This window comes from Phoca vitulina, unplaced genomic scaffold (genome assembly GCF_004348235.1).
Source record: "Phoca vitulina isolate PV1807 unplaced genomic scaffold, GSC_HSeal_1.0 scaffold6, whole genome shotgun sequence".
NCBI classification, from domain to species: domain Eukaryota; kingdom Metazoa; phylum Chordata; class Mammalia; order Carnivora; family Phocidae; genus Phoca; species Phoca vitulina.
In genome coordinates, this window is record NW_022589709.1 from 16,909,345 (window position 1) to 16,913,696 (window position 4,352).

Here is a 4,352-nt window from a genome sequence, read left to right on the forward strand (position 1 = left end):
TCTTTTCTTTATGCTTGCTGCTCTGAAATTCCGGAATGATGTTCTTGGTACAGTTATTTTATCACTTATTGTGCAGGGAACTTTGTGGGCTTTTAAAAGCTAGAGACTCATGTCTTATTATTTTGTGAAATTTTCTTATATTTTTTTGGTGATAATTTCCACCTTACCATTTTATTTGCTCTTATCTTCTAGAACTCTTATTGCTTGGATTTTCATTGTAGGCTTCCTGAATCGATTCTCTGATTTCTTTTTAATCTTTTCTCACCTTTGGTCACTTCTTTGATTTTCTACTGGGGGAGGGTATTTCAGAGGGATACACTTAACTTGATCCTCCAATCCTTTCACTGAAGAGTTTGTTTATTTCAGCAATAATTAAACAAAAAATTTTTTTCTGAGAAATTTCTTCTTCTTTGGCTTTTCCTTTTGTGTGGTATGCTGCTCAGGAGCAGCAGCTTTCAGGGGAGCAGAGGAGAGTAATTATCAGTCTTTGAAGTTTTCTTGGGCTCTGAATCATCTCCGTTTGCTCTGAGTTTCTTCACTGCCTTCGTATGTTTTGGTCTCTGTCTTTTATGGTCAAGGTGTTCTTCAAGATTCTGGTAATCCTTGCTGCTCAGTTCATATTTAAATCAGAAGCTGATTGTATGGGGCGCCTGGGTGGCTCAGTTGGTTAAGTGACTGCCTTTGGCTCAGGCCATGATCCTGGAGTCCAGGGATCGAGCCCTGCATCGGGCTCCCTGCTCAGCAGGGAGCCTGCTTCTCCCTCTGACCCTCCCCCTTCATGTACTCTCTCTCTCTCTCATTCTCGCTCTCTCAAATAAATAATAAATAAGTCTTAAAAAAAAAGAAAAAAAGAAGCTGATTGTAAGCTCTGTGTACTCTTTTTGAAGAAAATTGATATAATTCACATACACAAAATTTATCCCTTTAGTGTCCAATTCAGTTGCTTTTAGTACATTTATAAGGCTGCACAACCATCACCACTCATTCCAGACCATTTTCATCACCCCAAAGAGAAACCTTGTACCCATTAGCAGTCACTCCCACTTTCCCCTCCTCCAGTCTTTGGTAACCACCAATATATTCTGTCTCTATAGATTTGCCTATTCTGGGCATTTGATATAAGTGGAATCATTTAGTATGTGGTCTCTTGTGTCTGGCTTATTTCACTTAGCATTGTTTTCAAGTTTCATGCGTATCGTAGCCTGAATCTGGACTTCATTCCTTTTGATGGCTGAGTAATATTCCACTAGATGGATAGATCACATTTTGTTTATCTATTCATCAGTTGATGGGCTTTATGTATTCTTTAAAGAGATTTTTCAAACAATTCCTATTTTCACTCTTATGTGAGAACTTGGTGCCTCCTATTCCTGAGCCTTTTTGGCAATTTTATAGAAGAAATTATGGGTCCCTCCACCAGACCCAGCAAGCCCTTGAGTCTGACATGTTTCTTCGCTCTTGGGTCATTTACGTTCCTTCAAGTGGCTGGCATTTTATATACTGAGGTTAAGGGTTACAGGTGTCTCCTGGTTTCACTGAAGATGCAGTTCGTGCATGTTTCTTCTTATCCTCATGAAATTTCTGAGAGGGAGATTTTTGATGCGCCTTTCATTAGGCTGTGCAGCTTATTCAAAGTATAGTATGTGGATCAGATGGGAAATGTCCCAAAGAGTCATTCATTTAATCCATTCATTCAACAGATATTTATTGATCACCTATTACATCTGGGCAGTTAGCTAGGTCCTGGGGAATTGGGGACAGTAAGAGACATGTGTCCCTACCCTCCAGGAGAGCACATGTTAGGGAGAGATCTAGATAAGGACATAGACAATTGCAGTACTGTGGTACGTACTCAGATGGTAAGGTCGGAGATGCGAGCCCCCCGCTAGCACTTAGCCCAGGCTTGGAATAAAGCTCTAACTTTCCAGAACACCTTCACATAGTCAAAAGAATCCCGGTTAAGTTCAGAGATGAGAAAGCAACCGTGTATTGTGTCCCTCCTGCCATCCAATAGCATCTTCCTGTGGTGTGGAGAGAGCTCCCTGAGCAGTCCCAGCTCCCTGCAGCCTCGGGGAGATAAAGATACTTAAAACACCACTCTGCTTCTGTGGGAAGTTGGCGCAGAGCCAGGTCCACCCCTGGATGCGGTGAGGACTCAGGGATGACTGCGGGCCGACGGGTGTGCGCGCTTCCAGGTGGGCCTAGCTCACGTGCTACCAGCCGTGCGGACAGAAACATGTTTTGAACCGAGCCCTGTTTGCCCCATTTATTCTCATTGCCCGAGTGTGCTAGAACGGGACGGTGACAGTGCAGATTCCCTGGAACAGACACCGGGACAGAGGCCTCACTGTCAGGGAGAATGAGTGGGAGCTAGAGGCTGAGAAATCAACCAGTGTCTCACACTGACATTTGTCACTTCACAAAGGGCTCCAAACACAGCCGTCCTTTTTCTTTTCAATATTGTACCTTCCCTGTCCTTCCTTCTTACCCGCCACTTGGTCAATGTTAGACAGAAAGGGATCATTTTGCACTGATACTGCCCAGGTCAGGGAGGTGGCGGGGCCCAGCTGGACCCCTGCACCCCATTCTGGGTTTCTGGGCCCCGGGATGCTGAGCATGAGGGGGCCTGGCAAGGGCAGGCGGAGGGCTCTGAGGGTGCAGGCACTCAGCTTGGAGGCACTGCGAAGTGAGGAGGGACCGGCTTCATTCTGTCTCTCTTCCAGGGCAGAAATAGACTTGGGGGAGGATATATGTTGTGTGAGCCAGATTTAGCCAAATATGTTAGGAAGACATTTCTAATCATGAATGTCTTCATGAAAGAACAAACTGCCTCATGGAGCAAGGACGGCCCCTTCGAAGTTTAAGCAGAGACTGGAAGTTGTTACCAGATGTTGGACCAGGTCACCTTGGTTTTTCCAAGGCTGGGCTCTATGGTCTCAACGGCAGTAACTAGTACCTACGGAGTGCAGACCAGGTGTCGCTTTACATATATTAACTTACTTAGCTCTCACAACAACCCTCTGATGTGGGTCTTATTATTTTTAACCCATTTTACAGATGAAGACCCTGAGGCTCAGAGAGGTTGCTGTGTTTTTGTCTGTGTTCTTTTTACCATGTAAGCAGCCTGGCCTTGTGACAGACACTGTACTGTAGTGGTTGAGAACTTGGGCTCCATGGGCTTGGAGTCTGGACTCTGTCACACTTCCCCAGCACAGTGGCCTTGGGAAAGTTCCTTCCTGTCTCTGAGCTTCGGTTTTCTCACCTGTGAGATAGGCACGACAACAGAGTCTCGGCTGCCAGGACTCCATCTGACACACAGACAGTAGCCAAAACCCATCCCACCCAACCCAGATCATGTCTCGTGCGAAGCCCTTTCTTTGGCACGTTTGCAGACTGGCCGACACCGTGTTCACAGGCTCTGCTTCCATGAGTTCTAGGGAAACGTGGTTTGAACGCAACTGTTTGACCTTGGAGATTTCACACGTAGGCAGGACTCTGGCTTTAGGTGCCAGTGGGGCTGTGTACTCTCACTTGTCGATGCTAGAAGGCAGGGGACCCAGAGAGAAGGAGCAGCTGAAAAAGCGAAGAGTGAAAACCAGGACCCACAAGTATCTTCTGAGGACCCTGCACGGCCCCCTGCCAACCAAATGCTTTGCTTTAATTCCAGCAGCAAAAGTGCCCAGAAGCTCCTGGCACATAGGTATCATTCTTGTTGCCATTGGGATGAAGACTAGGGTCTCTGGTGGAGCTTTTTGCCCCTTGCTTGGTGTAAAGCCAAACCCAGGTCCTGCCCCCTGTAGGGCCCTGTTAGGTGTCCTCTGGCTACGTGTGTCGCAGAAGGAGCACGGGCTTTGGGAAGGGACACATCCGGGTTCAAATCCTGGACACCAATAAGCTATGTGACTTTGGGCAAATGGCTTCTCACAGCCTCTATTCTTCATCTCTAAGAGGAGGAAAGTAACACCTACTATCTCATGAGGTTGTTCAGTGTACTGAGTGGAGGAACATACTTGAATTACCCGGTGTACTGCTTGGCACCTAATAAATGGGAATGCGCCATAAATGGCAAATTCTTCTGATGATGACACAAGCAGGAGAGAAGCAAAGTCTGCTCAAATACGGGAGCGCTATTCCGGAGTACTATCGCCTTCCATTGTCTTCCATTCTCTTCCCCTCATGTTGAAATTCTGCTTTTCTACAGGGAAGAGAACTAACCTATGAAACACACACGTTCTTATTTCCCAATGTGCTTGAACGAACTGTGGAACAGTGCTTGTCCCCTCCTACTGGCTGAACATTTTCTTAGCTACTCTCTAGAGCCCATTTGTATCTTAACCCACAGGGGCTTAGAA